Raw genomic sequence first — 20949 nt, 5'->3', positions numbered from 1 at the left:
TAGACAACCAACACCTAAAAGCAAATCATTTTACTCTTGACTCAAATCTTTTCCTTATTTGCTTTTTGTGAGTGCACACCCCCCGACTTTTGTTTTGTTTTGTTTTTGCTTCTTTATTACTTCTCCCCAATTCAGGCCCTCCATTATAGGCATTGTTTGTTCTATTTAGTACAATATAATTTACAGTTCACCACAAGATTTTCTCAAGAAAGAGGAGAGGAGAGGAGAGGAAAAAAGGAGGAGGGGAAATAATTTCTTTTTTTAATTTTTATTTTATTTTTCTTTATTTCATTATTAATTTTTTAAAAAAACAACTCTTTTCAATTTTTTATTTTTTTTAACTTTTTATTCTTTATTAAATCTCATTAATACTATCAACAAAACCACCCTCAGATGCCATTAAGGAAGAGAAAATCGAATATCATGGATAAAAAAGAAAGAGAAGTAACACAGATAGATGAGAAAAAAATCTATGGAGAAAAAATTTAATATATTGGAAACCTTGGAGTTAAGCGACAGAGAATTTAAAATAGAAATTCTAAAAATACTCAGAGATACAAGAAAACACAGAAAGGCAATTTAGGGAGCTCAGGAAATAACTCAGTGAACACAAAGAATATATTTCCAAGGAAATTGAAACTATAAAAACAAATCAAACAGAGATGAAAAACTCAATTCACGAGCTGAAAAACGAAGTGACAAGCTTAGCTAATAGAAAAGGCCAGATAGAAGGTAGAATTAGTGAAATAGAAGACAAACAACTTGAGGCACAACAGAGAGAAGAAGAAAGAGACTCAGAAATTAAAAAAAATGAGATATCCTACAGGAGTTATCTGACTCCATCAAAAAGAATAATGTAACAATAATAGGTATATCAGAGGGAGAAGAGAGAGAAAATGGAATGGAGAACATACTCAAACAAATAATAGATGAGAACTTCCCAAGCCTGTGGAAAGAACTAAAGCCTCAAGTTCAAGAAACAAACAGAAATCCGAGTTTTCTTAACCCCAACAAACCTACACCAAGGCACATCATAATGAAATTGGCACAAACCAATGGCAAAGAAAAAATTCTCAAGGCAGCCAGGGAAAAGAAGAATACAACATATAAAGGAAGGCCCATTAGATTATCATCAGATTTCTCAACAGAAACTCTACAAGCTAGAAGAGAGTGGACGCCAATATTTAAAGTCCTGAAAGAGAGGAACTTTCAGCCATGAATACTATACCTATCAAAGCTATCCTTCAAATATAAAGGAGAAATAAAAACATTCACAGATACAGAAAAGATGAGGGAATTTATCATCAGAAAACTCCCACTCCAGGAATTACTAAAGGGGGTTCTCCAATCAGATACAAAGAACAACAACAACAAAAAAACAAAGCCACAAGTAAAAGCTCCAAGAAGAACACAATAAAACCAAATTTAAACTGTGACAACAACAAAAAGAAAGGGGAGGAGAGGATGGAGATTAACAGTAGCAAAGGATGATGGAGTGCAAAAGTACTCACAAAATAGTGCACTACAATAAACAGGGTAGGAATGCTTTTTATTACTTAAAGGTAACCACCATTGAAAAAACCACCACAGAAGCATATGATTTAAAAAAGATAGCAACAGAGGAAAGGTGTATGGAATACAACCAAATAAAAACAAAAGATAGAAAAATGAAAGAGAAGGATCAAACAAGACACAAAACTAACAGAAAGCAATCTATAAAATGGCAATAGGAAACTCACAAGTGTCAATAATTACACTAAATGTAAACGGATTAAACTCACCAATAAAAAGGCACAGAGTAGCAGAATGGATTAAAAAAGAAAATCCAATTGTATGCTGTCTACAAGAAACTCATTTAAGTAACAAGAATAAAAACAAATTCAAAGTGAAAGGCTGGAAAACAATACTCCAAGCAAATAACATCCAAAAAAAGCAGGCATAGCAATACTCATATCTGATAATGCTGACTACAAGACAGCAAAAGTACTCAGAGACAAAAATGGTCATTTCATAATGGCTAAAGGGACACTTAATCAAGAAGACCTAACAATTCTTAATATATATGCACCAAACCAAGGAGCACCAAAATATATAAGACAGCTACTTATTGACCTTAAAACAAAAACTGACAAAAATACAATCATACTTGGAAACCTCAATACACTGCTGATGGCTCTAGATCGGTCATCCAAAGAGAGAATCAACAAAGATATAGTGGCCTTAAACAAATCACTAGAGCACCTGGATATGATAGACATCTACAGGACATTTCATCCCAAAGTGACTGAGTATACATTTTTCTCCAGTGTACATGGATCATTCTCAAGAATTGACCATATATTGGGCCACAAAAACAACATCAGGAAATTCAGAAAAATTGAAGTTGTACCAAGCATATTTTCTGATCATAAAGCCTTGAAACTAGAATTCAACTACAAAAAAGAGGAAAAAATCCCACAAAAATGTGGAAACTAAACAACATACTTTTAAAAAATGAATGGATCAAAGAAGAAATAAGTGCAGAGATCAAAAGATATATACAGACAAATGAAAATGACAATACAACATATCAGAATCTATGGGATGCAGCAAAAGCAGTGATAAGAGGGAAGTTCATATCACTTCAGGCATATATGAACAAACAAGAGAGAGCCCAAGTGAACCACTTAACTTCACACCTTAAGGAACTAGAAAAAGAAGAACAAAGACAACCCAAAACCAGCTGAAGAAAGGAGATAATAAAAATCAGAGCAGAAATAAATGAAATAGAGAACAGAAAAACTATAGAAAAAATTAATAGAACAAGGAGCTGGTTCTTAGAAGAGATCAAAAAAATTAACAAACCCTTGGCAAGACTTACCAAGGAAAAAAGAGAAAGAACTCATATAAACAAAATCTTTTGGCACGCATGGGTGTGGGTGGTTCTAGCCAAAGTTTCCGGGCCTGGTTCCTCACGTGACCTTCCCCCATTGCCAAGTGACCTCACATTCTGACCTTTTATGTTAGATAGGGGTGCCGCTATTCGTCTGGCTACTTCCTGCTGGTTAGGGGCATTGTGGGGAAGGGAGGTCAGAAGGTGGTGGCTCTGAGGGTAGTCGCGTATATGGGTGTAGAAACATCTGTTTGACCATGACTTGAGAAACCTCGCACATGCAGCCTCTGGTGGCAGGTTTCTGGTGGGAGGCATATGAGCAACAGGAGGATCTACAGGTCCCAACCTTTTGGTGAGCCAGAGACGGATAGGGCCCAGTGGTTCCGACTGCCAACAGTCCTGCAGGGGGGCAAGCTTGAGGCGAGAGACATGGTTAGAAATGAGGGTAGTATTGATTATGGGAGAGACCATGGTAGTGAGGAAGATGCTGTCAGCTGGATAGTGGCTTCGAGACTTTGTAGACTATCCTGACCCAGAAGGGGTATAGGGCATGAGGGCATAACTAAGAACGAGTGCGAAAAGGGGATTCCGTCCAAACTGCATGTCAGGGATGGCGTGTGAAGGGAAAAAAAGGAGTCCCATCCACTCCCATAACCGAGACCTGTGAGGGAACTAGAGGTCCAGAATGTGATGGCAAAACAGAGAAGGTAGCCCCCGTGTCCACAAGAAATGAGATGGATATATCCGCTACTTGCAACATTACTCTGGGCTCAATGAGGGTGATGGGGGTCTCCGAGTCCCGTCCATGCCAGTTGTCCATGAGGGCCTAGGAATTCGAGTGGTGAGCCCACCTGGCTGGCTTGGCCTCCCATTTGGGTGGCTTGTCCTCCACGTAGAGGCGCCAAGGAAGAAGAGCCTGTTACCTGAAGGGGGCAATCGCTCCGTCAGTGACCGGGCTGCTTGCAGTTAGGGCAGGGCTTAGTGGGCAGCCTCGGGCAGGGGCACTGCTGGGACCAGTGACCCTCCTTGCCACACTTAAAGCAGGTTCCTGGTGGGATTCCTCTTTGTGGCTCGACTTGGGTCTGGCACCTCCTATGTCTTGCCCCTATTGCTCTGCTGGCCTCAGGGCTGCCACAATAGCCTGGGTTTGGAGTGTCACCCTTCTGCTGCATGCAGGCCTGGCAAACAGCCTTGGCCCTTTCCTACTAACCATGACCATTAAAAACTTTAAATGCCATGTTCATCAGGTCTCGGATAGGGGTTTGGGGGTTGAGAATAAGAGGAGGGGGGCTCCTGGGAAGCCCGGCACCCAGATCCAGCTGGAAATGCTGCAGCCAGAGGCAGGACAGGGCAGGCCTTCCTGAAAGAAGATCGGGGTTGGGCTGTGGGGTCAGGAGCCCTGCAAACTGGTGTGAGGGCCAATGGCTGGCAGAGGAGGGCCTGGCAGGGGAAGGGCTTAAGAATACAGCGGAGAAGGGAGAGGCTCCTGACCGGCAGGGAAGGGGGCTTCCTGGAAGGAAGAGACCTGCATAGAAGAGGTCCACAGAGGGGCCAGAGAGGGGTCCCAAGAGAGGGGTGCCCCCAGGGGTCGGGCAGGAGGGGGAGAGAGATGAGGGTCAGCAAAGGAGGAAAGATCAAGAGTGAAGGGTTTAGCTGGGGTTTCTCTGGCCAAAAAGGGCCTGCACCATAAAACAGGCAGCACAGAGATTAGGACAGGAGCGTAAACACTAGAAGCCCTAAATGTAAGGAATCTCCAACCCGTTTCCAGTTCTGTGGCAATAGTTAAATTGGTGAGGGTGTTAAAATTGAAAGTTCCTTCAGGAGGCCACCTGGTACAATTATCCAGTGAGTTCTGTGGCCTGGCCACAGTGGAGAAGAACAATTTTTTCTTCTTTAGAGAGAAAGAGATTTCAAATAAGGCAACTCCAGGAGTGTTTTTGAGTCAGGTTTAGATTCCTGTGCCCCCCATAGCCACCCTCAGCCCTCAGAGTGATCAGAGATGAGAATTGGCATCCCGCAACTCAAGCTCTGGCCACCAGACGGTTAGGTAGAGTGGGTGTGTCTGGGACATCTCCATGGGCACACATGCACTCGGAATGGATAAGAGGTCCCTGACGCAGCTGAGATTATGGACAGGGAGTTTTGGCAGAAAGAACTGAGGGGAGGCTTGTGGCAGGGGACTTACCGCACCATGTGCTGAAGTGGGTGGAAAGTCAGAGGTCCTGGTTCTTCCTCGGAAGGGAAGGGGAGAGGAGCAGTCCCTTGCGGGCTTCAAACTCCTCCTGGGTTTCAGCACCAAATGTAAGGTATTTTCCCCATTGAGGAAGAAAGAAGGACTTAGCCACCAGATGTGGAACACCAAAAGCTTTATTTAGTAGAGTGCATCCCAGATGAGGTTCTCTGGTCTGCGAGACGGGGGCCAGAGAAGTCATGCCGCTTCCCTGTTTGGGGGTAATTTATAGTGTCAGTAGGGTGGTCGGGTTGATATGATGTGGTGAAATTTCATTGGTTGACAGACAGGTGTTCTTTTTCAAAGGGCTCTTGGGAAGTTTCTTTTGGCGTGCATGGGTGAGGGCAGTTCTAGCCAAAGTTTCCGGGCCTGGTTCCTCACGTGACCTTCCCCCATTGCCAACCGACCTCACAGAAACCACTGTGGTTATTAGACCTCCTATCAGATTCTGTTATTTGATGTAGGAAGCACATGCATTACCACATCATGCAAGTTTAATATTTTGTTAATTATATATTTAAATTTTATCAAATTTATTGGGGTAACATTGGTTTAATAACATTATGTGGGTGTCAGGTGTACAACTTTATAATATGACATCTGTATACACTATGGAGTGCTCACCACCCAAAGACTAGTCTCCTTCTGTCATCATGCATTTGACTCCCCTTACCCTCTTTATTCCCGCCCAACCCCCTTTCCCTGGTTTCCATTCTGTTGTATCTATGCGTTTGTTTTTTGTTTGTTTGCATGTTTGCTTTGTTTGTTCATTTGTTGCTTTTTTTTTACATCCAAAATACGAGTAAAATCATACAGTTCTTGTCTTTTTCCATCTGACTTACTTCACTTATAATAACACTCTTGAGATCCACCCATGTTTCACAAATGACACAATATTTCATCTTCTTTATGGCAGAATAGTATTCCACTGTATATATATATATCATATCTTCTTTATCCAGACATTTGTTGAAGGACACTTAGGTTGTTTCCATGTCTTGGCTACTGTGAATAATGCTGCAATGAACATAGGGGTACATATATCTTTATGAATGAGTGTTTGCAAAAACATATTTTTAGGTAGATATGCAGAAGAAGAATTGCTGGGTCTTAAATTTTTGAGAACCCTCTATACTATTTTCCATAGAAGCTTCACAAACTTACATTCTCTCCAGCAGTGAATGAGTGTTCCTTCTTCTCCACATCCTCTCCAACACTTATTATTTCTTGTCTTGTTGATAACAGCCATTCTGACAGGTGTGAGTTGGTATCTCACTTTGGTTTTTTATTTTATTTTGCTTATAACTAGTGATGTTGGGCATTTCTAAAAAATAATTTATTGATTTTACGGGAGAGGTAATGAGAAGAAGTTGCTTTACTCTGAGCTGTTCATTAGTTGCTTGTCATATGTGCCTTGATCAGGCAAGCCCAGGGTTTCAAACTAGTGACCTCAGTGTTCCAGGTTGGCATTCTATCCACTGCACCACCACAGGCCAGGTGAGCATCTTTTCATATACACTGCTCACAAAAATGAGGAGATCAGGAAATGTGCAGATACTCCAGTACTTTCAGCCTTTTGTATAGTGCATTTTCACCAATGAAATATAAGTTGCTTTTGCATCTCATTTGCATAATTGAACAAGTTTCTTTGACTTGTTTGCTTTTCTCATGTTCTTGTTTAATAAAAATAAATCAAATCCTTTTTTAAAAAAATTACTTCATATTCATTTTGAACTATCCCCTAATTTTTGTGAGCAGTATATCTGTTGTCCATCTGTATGTCTAGTCAGGTCTTCTGCCCATTTTTTTTTTATCAAATTGTTTTTTTCTAGTGTTGAGTTGTATGAGTTCTTTATATATTTTGGACATTAGTCCCTTTTCTGAGGCACTGTTTTTAAATATCTTCTCTTATTTGGTTGGCTGCCTTTTTGTTTTATTGATGGTTTCTTTGGCTGTGCAGAAGCTTTTTAGTTTCATGTAGTCCCATTCATTTATTTTTTCTTTTACTTTCCTGGATTTTGAAGCCAACTTCACAAAAACTCCTTTGAGATCAAGGTCTGTAAGTTTAGTGCCTATGTTTTCTTCTATGTAATTTACTGTTTCAAGTCTTATATTTAAGTCTTTAATTCAGTTAGAGTTAATTTTTGTGTATACTTCCAGTATTTTGAATATTTCATTCCATTCTCTCCTGGCTTGTAAGATTTCTGCTGAAAAATCTGATGACAATCTAATGTGGTTTCCTTGCAGCTTACTGTCTTTCCCCACCAGCTGCCTTGAGACTTCTTTCTTTGTCATTAAGGCAACTTTTGACAATTTTAACATAAAATTTTGGAGAAGATCCTTTTTGCATTGAGATAGTTAAATATTCTGTTAGCTTCTTGAATAGCAGGGTCCTGGTCTTTCCATAGGTTTGATTATATTTGTTTAAAAAATCTCTCTGTTCCCTTCTCCCTCTCTTCTCCTCTCGGTATACTCATTATCCTTATGTTACTCTTTCTAATGGAGTCAGATTATTCTCATTGAGTTCTTTCATTTTTTAAAAACTCTCAGTTCTCTCTCTTCTTCCTCCTGAGTCATTTTTAGGTTCTATCTTAAGGTCACTAACTCTGTCTTCTATCTGTTCTGCTCTGTTTCCAATGCTCTCAAAGGCAGTGATTTTTCAACTGCCAGTCTGCCAGAACTTTTGTACTGGTTTGCAAAGGAGTTCTCAGAATAGTTAACTCTTTTTCAGACTGGCAAAACATTTCTGGCAGACTGGCACTGGTCTATGGACCAGTGGTTGAAAACCTACTCTAAGGGATTCCTCATCTCATTTATTGGGTTCTTCAGCTTCAGAATTTCTATTTGATTCATTTTTATAGTTTCAATCTCTGTGGTAAAGTACTACTTTTGTTCATTATTTTTCTTCCTGATCTCATTGACCTGCCTTTCTGAGTTCTCTTGTATTCCACTGATATTATTTATAACTGCAATCTTAAATTCTCTGTCACTTATGTCACAGCCTTCCATGACTTTGAGATCTGTTTCTGGAGACTTTTTATTTTCTGGGCTTCCATGTTACCTTGGTTGTTTGTGGTACTTGATGAATTGTTTGTCTGCATGCATATTTGAAGTAGTATGTTAATTTCCTAGTTAGAAACTTTTGCTCTCAACAATTCAGAGATCAATAGGCAGGACATTTTTAAAAATTTTCCAGTAGATGGTGTTATAAAACAAGTTTTTGTTTTCTCTTTCCTCTTTGTGCCTCTGGGATCACAGTAGAGCAGCATTATTTCAGTTAGGAAAATACTACATGTCCACTAGGATCAGGATTGTCTACTCTGTGACCAGCTCACCTCTGTTGTGGAGCACTGCTCCTGTGGTGCAGTATGTGGCTGGTGGTGGAGAACTGATTTTTCAAGTTCTTAGAACTGCCTCCTTTTTACTAATGGACACTGATCCTGCTGTGTTTTTGGTGGTGTCTCCACCGTTGCCTCTGCCAGTCTCTGCCAGGATGGGTGGGTGGGGTAAAAACTTGATGACTTCACAGCCCTGCTGTACTGTGTACTGTTTGAGGCATTTCAGTTTTCTCTACCTGGCTCTGTCCAGGTGATGGGGCTGTGGAGGCAGGTTCCCTATCCTGCAGCTGCCCCCTCTTCCAGTAATGGCTATCGATGGTGGTGTTCTGCTGTTTTTAGTTTCCCAGACACCCTGCTGCTGAGCTCATGGGAGTCTCAATGAATACCGACTGCATCTGCGGTGACCTTCCTATACTCCCCTCCTTGCTGCCTACCCTTCTCATTCTAGTTGCCCACCTTCAAATGTCTAATGGCTGGGTGTGTTTTTGTATTGAGCAGGGATCCTTTGTTGAGTTATAGTTGTCCAACTTGTTGCACTGACATACTTCCTTAGTTTAAATTTTTTTTTTTTACAGAGTCAGAGAGAGAAGGACAGATAGGGACTGACAGGAAGGGAGAGAGATGAGAAGCATAAATTTTTTGTTGTGGCACCTTAGTTGTTCATTGATTGCTTTCTTATACCTTAGTTTGATTTTTAACTTTATTTGTTAAACAATATATCAGGCCACAAAATGACTTTAGAATGCTTTTATTTTCAAATGAATTTATTTTAAAAAATGTATATAGAGAACCCTGCAAATCAATAAGTAAAAGATAAACAAATGGTAACTAATTAAAATTAAGTCATAAGGTAAAATCTAAATGTCTAATTAAAATATAAAAAATATTTAACCTCATAGTTAATCAGTGACTGCAAAATAAAAACCACAGAGAGATATCATTAGATACCATAAAACTGGCAAAAATAAAAAGAGTCTGTGAAATAATAGGCAAAAACATATTGAAAACTGAAACTCAGATATTCCTAGTAGAACATAAACTCAATAAGAGTTTATGAGTTTGGTGCTATTTAATAAACCTCAGTTAAGTTTCACTTCTGACAATATACTCTATGAATTGCCTGCTAGGGAAGTGACAAATCTGATGCCATAGGCTGTTCAGTCTTTCTTGGGATCTAAGCGTTGCAGAAGAAACTTTAGGCTGGGATGTTGAGTACATAGGAGTCCAGCAAGTTGTTCTAGAACAGTCTTTCTTAAAAATTTTTAAAGATAAAATGTGTCACACTTGTTTACTCCTTATTACCAACTCAAACACGTGTTCCTATGATGCACTGGTTAAAAGTTCATTTGTTCAGCAATTACCTCAGCTTCACACAGTTTATCCAGCAAACTTTTCTCATATTACTCTAAGAGCCCTGCACTTCAAGTGACTGCATGAGCATAAGATGATCAAGACACGCTAGAAAGAGGAGTTCTGCCAAAGAGGAGAAAGTGGAAAATTCATAACCAAGGAATACTGCCTGAAAGCAGAAACCTCTTTTCATTTGACTTCTCTCTTGGCACAGTAAGTTTGGGAAATTCTTCTATAGGAATTATTATGATTATTATTTTACTTATAGTGACAACTAGTTTTTAAAATCACAAATTTCCTGGGTTCAAATTAGACACTGCCAATTAATGACTATATAATCTCAGATAAGTTTTACAATGCCTCTCTGCCTCAGTTTTCTCAACAGTAAATGGGGCAAGTCACTATTTATCTTAATGTATGATTAAGTTATATGTGCAAAATACTGCAGTAGGCTGAACCACGGCTCCCAAAGATATCTGGTCTTGATCTCTGGAGCCTATAAATGCTACCTTATATGGTAAATAGTAGCTTTGAAGATGTGATCTAGTTAAGGATCCTAAGATGGGGAGATTATCCAGGTTGACCCTGAATCAATCACATATGAAGGAGGCAGAGGGAGACTTGAGCACAGACAGACACAGAAGAAGATCAGGTAAAGGAAGAGGCAGTGATTGGAATGATGTGATCACAAGCCAAAGAATGCCAGCAGCCACAAGAAGCAGAAGAGGCAAGGAATAGGTTCTCCTCTAGTCTTCGCTGGCCTCTCCATTTCAGCTCAGTGATACTGATTTCAGACTTCTGGACTCTACGACTGGGAGAGAGTAACTTCTGTTGTTTTAAGTCATCTAGTTTGTGGCAATTTGTTACAGCAGGCCAGGAAACCAACACAAATACTTAGACCCATGCTTATAGCATACTAAGCATTAAAAAAATGTTTGTTTTTTTAAAAAAATTAATATTCCAAGAAAATGGCCAGAAGTTCACACCATAAGATACTGAGAACTGGACAGCTCAAGAACCATTAACTGTGTATTTTCAGGTCATTTGAGTCTGAATACAGAAGGGAGTACCAGGAAGAAGCTTATTCTGGTGAGGGAAATGAATAGAATGTGTCATCTGGAAGTCTACCTTTCTTCAGCAGACCTTTTTATCAGCCACAAGAGTGAAAGGACCCTTGTAAGCCTTACAGGGAGGCAGAGGTCACACTCCAAAGCCTTCCCCTTCTGCTTAATTAAGAGGATGTCCAGTTTCTAGGCAGCAAAATAACCTGAAAGGGTATGGAAGATATTTTTCAAAGCCTTGAAAACAGTGGTTATAATCAGTATCTAAAGCAGAACTAAAGTTTGCTTCCCAATAAATTATAAGAAACTCATACAAACCCTGGCCAGATGGCTCTGCTGGTTGGAGCATCATCCTAATGCACAAAGGTTGCTGGTTTTTTTTTTTTTTGTTGTTGTTGTTTGTATTTTTCTGAACTTGGAAACAGGGAGGCAGTCAGACAGACTCCCGCATGTGCCTGACCAGGATCCAGCCGGCATGCCCACCAGGGGGCGATGCTCTGCCCATCTGGGGCATTGCTCTGTTGCAACCAGAGCCATTCTAGTGCCTGAGGCAGAGGCCATGGAGCCATCCTCAGCGCCCGGGCAAACTTTGCTCCAATGGAGCCTTGGCTGCGGGAGGGGAAGAGAGAGACAGAGAGGAAGGAGAGGAGGAGGGGTGGAGAAGCAGATGGGCGCTTCTCCTGTGTGCCCTGGCCGGGAATCAAACCCGGGACTCCTGTATGCCAGGCCGATGATCTACCACTGAGCCAAACGGCCAGGGCTAAGGTTGCTGTTTTGAACTCTGATCAAGGGACATACCGGAGAGATAAATGTTTCTGTTTCTCTCTCTCTCTCAAATCAATCAATCAATCAATCAATCAAAGAAACTTATGCAAGAGAAGGTGGTCTACAATAGTGATTTGGAGTCAAATACACTGGTCCCCTATTGAGTCCCTACTCTGCAGGTGCAGGATACATAACCCCAAGCAGCCATATCACCTTTTTGGACCTCAGGTGTTTTGTTTTTGTTTTTGCTTTTTGTAGGGCCAGTAGCCACGGCCACCATCACAGCCGCCTGGCCAATGCGGGTTCGCATTTGATTCAGACAGACGGTAATGAAACAATGGAGCCAAGAACTGGTGGGCTATTAGCTTTAGTCCTAGCTTGCACCCGACGGGAAAGAAATACACACAGTTGGAAAATACTTCCCTTTCCATTCAAGGCTCCCAAAGCCACTAACTCATCTGAGTTTCCCAGAATCAAAGATTTCTACCTCATCAGCCTTATTCACCTCTGTTCCCCATCTCCTTCTCTCTGCACAAACTGGCTTCTCCTTCAGCACTTTGCCATCTTGGCTGCTTCTCCTCTCCTCCATGTGGCCTTTCTCTGCTCTCTTCTAGCATAGTCTCCTCTGTCCCGCTTTATAGTGTAGAAATCAAAACCTTTAATCCAATATGCAAACAAGGAAGTTTCTCATAAAAAGTCACTTAGGGTGGGAAAGGCTTAGTCTTAAAACTAGGCCTTAGGCTATAATGACCCTGCCTGCTTAAAGCCTGTCCCCCATACCCAATGCAAAGAAACTATAAGCTAGCAAATATATATATATATTATATTTACAAACTTATTTGACCAACATTCCACCTCTTTTGCTCGCTTACAATCTAAAGCACAGGTATTCCTGCACAAGGAAATTAGGCACATTATACAAATTACAACAACATGACAAATCATACAATTTCAACAATTACAAAGATACACTTCACTAGTCTCTGAGCACTTTGCCAAAAGTGTAAAATGTCCTCGGCCTTCTTTCCAGCCATGGGAAAAGCTTCTCAGGGCAAGGGGAGGACCTCTGGCAAAGCCACCCCCCACCCCCCATCAGGGTATTTCACATTGTCCAAAATCTGTAAGTCCATCCAACAAAGGAGCCAGTGCCCACTCCGGTTGTAGTCCAGGAATCAGTCCATGCACATGGGGCCTTAGCCACCCGCCTCATCTGTGTCATCCTGGCAGGTCTTACATTGTCCCAAAGAGGAGCACGTGGCAATGGCAGTCAGCATTTCCATCTCTCCTCTGGAGAGCACGATGGCATTCACCCCTTGTCCAAAAATTGCAGACCTACCAGGGACATATTAGGTATTTCTTGCTGCTGGGCTCTCATATTCTGGACACTAAGAATCGCAACTCCAGCCCGATTCTCCTCATCCTCCAAAGAGGAACTGGAAACACCAGCTCTTGCTGCTGGGCTCGAGCTCCGGGCCTCCCACCACTGCTGGCTCTCCACAACATCCAGGGCAAGCTCTAACTCATGAACCTGTGATTCCTTCTCCAGCGGCTGCTCCATTTCCAAGTGAATCTCACGAACCTAGTTGGCCTCCTCTGGTGCTTGCTCTAGCTCCAGGGTCGGCATCTCTTTCTCCGATGTTTGCTCCAGCTTCTTCCACTGCTCGGTTTGCATGTCCTGGGCAGCCTCTTCCACAGAACTCTCAGTTTCCTCACGCATGGCTATAAAAGTCAGCCAGCCTACGGACCCCAAAAGGACAGCCATGGGGAATCATAACAGCAGCCAGTCCTCTACGCCACTGCTCAAAGGTGGTAGGGGCTTCATACTGATCTCTGAATCCGGCCACAGACTACACCAAATGTAAAGCCAGTAGCCGTGGCCACCATCACAGCCGCTTGGCCCATGCAGTTTCGCATTTGATTCGGAAAGACGGTAATTAAACAACGAAGCCAAGAACTGGTGGGCCATTAGCTTTAATCCTAGCTTGCACCGGACGGGCAAGAAATACACACAGTGGGAAAACACTTCCCTTTCCATTCAGAGCTCCCCAAGCCACTGACTTATCTGAGTTTCCCAGAATCAAAGTTTCTACCTCACCAACCTTATTCACCTCTGTTCCCCATCTCTTTCTCTCTGCACAAACTCTGCACAAACTTGCTTCTCCTTCAGCACTCCGCCATCTTGGCTGCTTCTCCCCTCCTCCACGTGGCCTTTCTCTGCTCTCCCTTCTAATGCTAATCTCAGGAACCAAGAGAGAGCAAGCTCCTGGTCTTCCCCACTTTATAGTGTAGAAATCAAGACCTTTAATCCAATATACAAACAAGGAAGTCTCTGATACAAAGTCATTTGGGAGGGAAAGCCTTAGTCTTAAAACTAAGCCTTAGGGTACAAAAACCCTGCCTGCTTACAGCCTGTCTCCTACACCCAATGCAAACTATAAACAAGCAAACCTATATATTATATTTACAAACTTATTTGACCAACACCTTTGTTTTTTTGTAAACTGTGGGGCATCTGAGGGGGAGGGGAGGAAGAAAATATTGTCTCATCGGATTATTGTATGAATCAAATTAAAGAATACAGGCAAAATGCTTAGTCTTGTACCTTCTAAGCTGTAAATATTCGATAAATAGTATCCACTGCCCTGGCCAGATAGCTCCATTGGTTAGAGTGTCAGCCTGAGCACAGAGGTTGCTGGTTTGATCCCCGGTCAGGACACATACAGGAACAGATGAATGCTCATGTCTTTTTCCCCTTCTAAAATGAATAATAGTAATAAATATCCAAAAAAGGTGAGACCAAAGCATTAATTCACTTAAAACATGAAGAATTAAGTAGGCAATTGATTTAAATAAGGCTCAGAAAAAGTAAAATAAATTTGTGTACAAAAAGCCCCATTAGGTTTTTTTGTTAGTTTTAACCCCAATTATTGTTTCTTTACTGTCTAAAGCTTAAAGATCCAGAAGCACAATGTTTGGGGGTATCATATTACAATTGGAGAGGCTGTTTATGAAAAGAAAAGTAAAAGTAATAGAAGATAATCCAATTTTTAAATCAACTTAAATTGGGGAAATTACCTGCCTATGGAAGTAGATGCTAGCATAAAAGCAATCTTTTTTTTTTTTTTATGGTATTTCTGGTTTAATTTGAAAAAGGGTAAAGATTACAGAGAATAAACAGATAGACAGGATTTTTGTTAAATCAGGCATTGTAAAGCCAGTAGCCACAGCCACCATCACAGCTGCCTGGCCCATGCAGGTTCACATTTGATTAGGACAGACGGTAATGAAACAATGGAGCCAAGAACTGGTGGGCCACTACATTTAATCCTAGCTTGCAATCAGCGGGCGAATAAATACACACAGTGGGAAAACAGTTCCCTTTCCATTCAGGGCTCCCCAAGCCACTGACTTATCCGAATTTCCTAGAATCAAAGGTTTCTACCTCACCAGCCTTATTCATCTCTGTTCCCCATCTCCTTCGCTCTGCACAAACTCTGCACTAACTGGCTTCTCCTTCAGCACTCCGCCATCTTGGCTGCCTCTCCTCTCCTCCACGTGGCTTTTCTCTGCTCTCCAACCTGCTCTCTGCTCTAATGCTAATCTCAGGAACTGAGAGAGAGCAAGCTCCTGGTCTGCCCCACTTTATAGTATAGAAATCAAAACCTTTAATCCAATATACAAACAAGGAAGTCTTTGATACAAAGTCACTTATCTGAGGCATAATGGGATTCCTCATGAGAGTGCACCACCCTACATCAAAAAGGGTGGGAAAGGTTTAGTCTTAAAAAAAAGCCTTAGGCTACAAGAATCTTGCCTGCTTACAGCCTGTCTCCCCACATCCAATGCAAACTATAAGTAAGCAAACATATATATCATTATTTACAAACTTATTTGACCAACATTCCAACCCTTTTGCTCACTTACAATCTATAGCACAGGTATTCCTGCACAAGGAAATTAGGCACATTACACAAATTACAACATGACAAATCATACAATTTCAACAATTACAAAGGTACACTTCACCAGTCTCTGAGCACTTTGCCAAAAGCGCAAAATGTCCTTGGCCTTCTTTCTAGCCATGGGAAAAGCTTCCTGGGGCATGGGAGTGCTTCCAACAAAGCCGCCCCCCAACCCCATCAGGGAATTTCACATTGTCCAAAATCCGTTAAGTCCATCCAACAAAGGAGCCAGTGCCCACTCAGGTCATAGTCCAGGAATCAGTCCATGCACATGGAGCCTCAGCCACCTCCCTTATCCCTGCTGTCCAGGCAGGTCTTACACTGCCCCAAAGAGAAGCACGTGGCAAAGGCAGTTAGCATTTCCATTTCTGCTCCAGAGAGCATGATGGTATTCACCTCTATGTCCCAAAATCACAGACCTATCAGGGGCGTAGTAAGAACTCCTTGCTGCTGGGCTCTCATCTTCTAGAGACTACAGATTGCAACTCCAGCCTGATTTTCCTCATCCTCCAGAGAGGAACTGAAAATATCAGCTCGCGCTGCTGGGCTTGAGCTCTGGGCCCCTGCCACCTTCTGTTCTGCAGGCCTTGCAGCTCCAGCTCTGGCCTCAGCCCCGGCCTCCTGCCACTGCTGGCTCTCCACAAAGTCCTGGGCAATCCGCAACTCATGAACCTGTGATTCCTCCTCCAGCCACTGCTGTATTTCTATGCAAATCTCATGAACCAGGTTGACCTCCTTCTCCGGTGCTTGCTCCAGCTCCAGGGCCGGCATCTCTTTCTCCCACGTTTGGTCCAGCTCCTTCCACTGCTCAGTTTGCAGGTCCTGGGCAGCCTCTTCCACAGAGCTCTTGGTTTCCTCACGCATGGCTGTAAAAGTCAACCAGCCTACTGTCCCCAAAAGGACAGCCATGGGGAACCATAACAGTAGTTAGTCCTCTACTCCACTGCTCAAAGGTGGTGGTAGCTCCTTGCCGATCTGTATCGAATCCTATGCCCAATATATGACCAGCAGCCACGGCCACCATCACAGCCACCTAGCCCATGCATGTTCACATTAGATTCAAACAGATGGTAATGAAACAATGGAGCCCAAAACTGGTGGGCCATTAGATTTAATCCTAGCTTGCATCCAGTGGGCAAGAAATACACACAGTGAGAAAACAGTTCCCTTTCCATTCAAGGCTCCCAGAGCCACTGACTTATCCGAGTTTCCTAGAATCAAAGGTTTCTAGCTCACCAGTCTTATTCACCTCTGTTTCTCATCTTCTCTCTGCACAAACTCTGCATAAACTGGCCTCTCCTCTCCTCCACGTGGCCTTACTCTGCTCCCCTACAACATGGGCTCCTCCTAGAATGTAATCACTCTTCTCACTGAACAAGGTGATCTCTCTTCCTTTTAAAACCTTTTGGCGTGAAAGCCCTACCCCAACACATATTAACATAATCCAACACATATTAACATAATCACGCCCATCCCAAGCAATCACTTGGGCAACGAGCTTCCAAGTGGGCAGCACCATCTTTAACAAAGTGAGCATAATATATTTTATCTGCCCAACAGGCATAATAGCTAGTTATGGAGTTGTGAGTTTGGCAGTTGTTCATGTAATATTACATTCTTGATATAAATTTTCAGGAGGCTCAGAGATTTCTGTGTTTCAGCAAAACACTTGAATTTTATTCCATCTTCAGGAAAACCTTGTTACTGGAATTGACTCTTTTTCACTTGGGGAGAGGGCTCTTCCCCTTCTTCTGTGGTGTCCTGCTGTTGTGTATCAGAAGGTGAATTGGCAAGACCTGTGACCTAGATCATGTGACTGTGGGGAAGACTCTTCCTCTTTTAAGACCTCAATTTCCTCATCTGTGAACTAAAGGAGTTAGACTAAGGTTCTTTCCAGCTCTTAAGGTCATAAGTCCTTCTTTCTTGTTTGGTGTAGTGGTTTCCTGTTATATTAAGGCCTAGTATGTACATAAATGGCCCATTTCTTCTTGTGATATCATGGTGTTGTAGATTAAATTATTGGTTGAAATTCTTTATTCCTTTTCCCAGGGGAATTATACATTTATAACCTTGTCAGTATCTTAGGATGGGAAAACATACTTTTCTGCTTTTTGGCTTTTAGCCAAACCAAATGTGACTTACTTTGACCAATGGGGGTGTTAGCAGATGTGACAAAAACAAAGGCATTGAAATAGGCTTGTGCATGTCTTAGGTATTGGTCCAAGAAGGATGAGAGGAACTGAACCTAAACACAGACCAGACCTAGGCACAACCCAGACTTACAGCCCAGTCTCCATCAGCTGAATTCTAACAGTTGCAAAATGAAAAAATAAATGCTTTATGTTTTTGCCCCTGAGGATCATATAGTTGTTTTTGTAAGGTTAATTAATCATGAAAGTGAAACATACTTCATGTATAACCTGGCCTAAATTTTTGTTCTCAATGGACATCATGCACTCATCTATTTAAAATCTTTTACTTTATTTTATTGATTTTAATTTGTTATGTTTACATAGTTACAAGTGAACACCTGCATTCTTAGCAATAGTCATTGCAGGAATTTTGAGCGCTTTTAAAGATAATTTTTATACCAATTTTTTTTTTTTTTGTATTTTTCCGAAGTTGGAAACGGGGAGACAGTCAGACAGACTCCCACATGCGCCTGACCGGGATCCACCCGGCATGCCCACCAGGGGGCAATGCTCTGCCCATCTTGGGGCGTCGCTCTGCAGCAATCGGAGCCATTCTAGCGCCTGAGGCAGAGGCCACAGAGCCACCCTCAGCACCCAGACAAACATTGCTTCAGTGGAGCCTTGGCTGCGAGAGGGAAAGAGAGAGAGAGAGGAAGGAGAGGGGGAGGGGTGGAGAAGTAGATGGGTGCTTCTCTCGTGTGCCTTGGCTGGGAATTGAATCCAGGACTCCTGCACACCAGGCCAATGCTCTACCAACTGAGCCAACCGGCCAAGGCCTATACCAATTTTTTGATCTTCATTAGTTAGAATTAACGAATCCAAGGCTGGAATGCACCAATGCTGGGCACAACCCCCTCCCAGAACAATGCCTTCCGCAACAGCCGCTCTTGTAGCATTGAGGGCATCTGCTACTCTGTCTTTCTTTTCATCGACTTCAACATCGCTCTTCCCACCAAACTTCAGCACAGCTACTCCATCTGAGAGTTTTGCCAGATGCTCATTTAGTTTTTCCTTTTCATCTTCACTAGTTGTGATATCTAACTGCTCGATGATTTTTTTAATATGTTTTTCAATTTGAGCCTTGTCACCTTTTCCTTTCAAGAGCATGGCACCATCTTTGGTCACAATGACCTCTCTAACTTTTCTTAAGTCATGAGGCTGAACATCTTCAAGATTTAGAGTCAATCCTTCTTCTCCAAACACTGCACCACCAGTAGCAATAGCCATGTCTTTAAGCTGGTTCTTTCTATTGTCACCAAAACCTGGAGTTTTGACTGCTACAACTTGAAGACCAACTTTTAGCCTATTCAAAACAAGCACTTAGAACATCTCCATCAAAATCTTCAGCAATTATGGCCCAGGGCTTATGGTGAGCACTGGAAATTTCAAGAGCAAGTATAATGGACTGAACACTAGAAATTTTCTTTTCACTCAATAGAACATAGGCATTTTGGGATTCACATTTTTGACCTTTTGCTGCATTAATAAAGTACGGAAAAATATAACCTCAATCAAACTTCATGCCCTTAATTTCTAATTCATCATTCAGTGTTTTTCCATCCTTTACTGCAGGGGTCCCCAAACTACGGCCCGCGGGCCACATGCGGCCCCCTGAGGCCATTTATCCGGCCCCCGCCGCACTTCTGGAAGGGCACCTCTTTCATTGGTGGTCAGTGAGAGGAGCATAGTTCCCATTGAAATATTGGTCAGTTTGTTGATTTAAATTTACTTGTTCTTTATTTTAAATATTGTATTTGTTCCCGTTTTGTTTTTTTACTTTAAAATAAGATATGTGCAGTGTGCATAGGAATTTGTTCATAGTTTTTTTTATAGTCCGGCCCTCCAACGGTCTGAGGGACAGTGAACTGGCCCCCTGTGTAAAAAGTTTGGGGACCCCTGCTTTACTGTGATGACACCCTTTCTTCCAACCTTTCTCATTGCATCAGAAATGATGTTGCCAATTTCTTTGTCTCCATTTGCAGAAATGGTAGCAACTTGAACTATTTATTCAGGGGTTGTCACAGGTTTAGACTGCTTCTTAAGTTCAGAAATTACAGCATCAACAGCTTATATCACACATCTTCTGATTTCCACTGGATTAGCAAGCACCTTTACTGATCTTTCCAAAGCCCTCCTTAGCAATAGAGCATGCCAATACAGTGGCAGTGGTGGTACCATCCCCAGCCTCTTCATTTGTATTATTGGCAACAAGTTTAGTGCCAATATTTTTATATTTATCTTTTAAGTCAATGGACTTTGCAATGGTCACACCATCTTTTGTTACTTTAGGACTTCCCCAGCTCTGTTCATAATCACTGTTTTTCCCTTTGACCCCACAGTAACGGCCACAGCATCAGCTAACAGGTCTACACCTTGAAGCATTAAGGCTTGGGCACCAAATTTTACATCTTTGGCATAAGCCCAAGCGAAGTGAGAAGCCAGTGCCCTGGACATTGGCCTAATCTGGCAAAGGATTCTGTGTAATCAAAGCATTTCTGTGGGGCAGTGGCTGGGCGTGTGAGTGGCAAGGAAGGCCGACGGCAGGAAGTGAGGGGCAAAAGCAATCTTAATTATAGAAATCCTCTCTTTGCCAAGCTTTAGTTCCAGAAAGGAAGCTATGAGAAAGCAACTAAAACTCTTCATAGCTAGATTTCAAAATTCAAAAGATGAAAGAATTGATAATATAAAGTGGCCACAGAGGCCACATAGACATGTGTTACTTGAGTGGAGAAAGCACAAAACCTTCCTGTCTGCTTCAATTATGATGCTCCATGTGTTAAAAAACATCCCGGCCCTGGCCAGTTGGCTCAGTGGTAGAGGGTCTGCCTGGTATGTGGATGTTCTGAGTTCAATTACCGGTCAGGGCACACAGGAGAAGTGCCCATCAGTTTCTCCACCCTTCCCCTTTTTCCTTCTCTCTCTCTTTCTCTCTCTCTCTCTCTCCTCCTCCCACAGCCATGGCTTGATTGACTTCAGTGAGTTGGCCCCAAGTGCTGAGGATGGCTCCATGGACTCTGCCTTAGGAGCTAAAAATAGCTTGGTTGTGGAGCAACAGAGCAATGCCCCAGATGGACAGAGCATCACCTCCTAGGGGGCTTGCTGGGTGGATCCCTGTTGGGTGCATGCAGGAGTCTGTCTCTGTCTCCCCTCCTCTTATGTAAGGGGAAAAAAAAGAAAGA

At 42.2% G+C, this 20949-nt stretch overlaps 1 pseudogene; it reads right to left on the bottom strand.

Moving 5' to 3' along the window:
* Positions 1 to 18094: 18094 nt before the first annotated feature.
* LOC136335568 (60 kDa heat shock protein, mitochondrial-like) lies at positions 18095 to 20263 on the bottom strand (annotated as a pseudogene).
* Positions 20264 to 20949: the final 686 nt, after the last annotated feature.

Source organism: Saccopteryx bilineata, chromosome 4, assembly GCF_036850765.1.
Source record: "Saccopteryx bilineata isolate mSacBil1 chromosome 4, mSacBil1_pri_phased_curated, whole genome shotgun sequence".
In the NCBI taxonomy this organism is placed as follows: Eukaryota; Metazoa; Chordata; class Mammalia; order Chiroptera; family Emballonuridae; genus Saccopteryx; species Saccopteryx bilineata.
The sequence above is the reverse complement of the archived record's forward strand: the minus strand, read 5'-3'. Positions and strand labels throughout refer to the sequence as shown.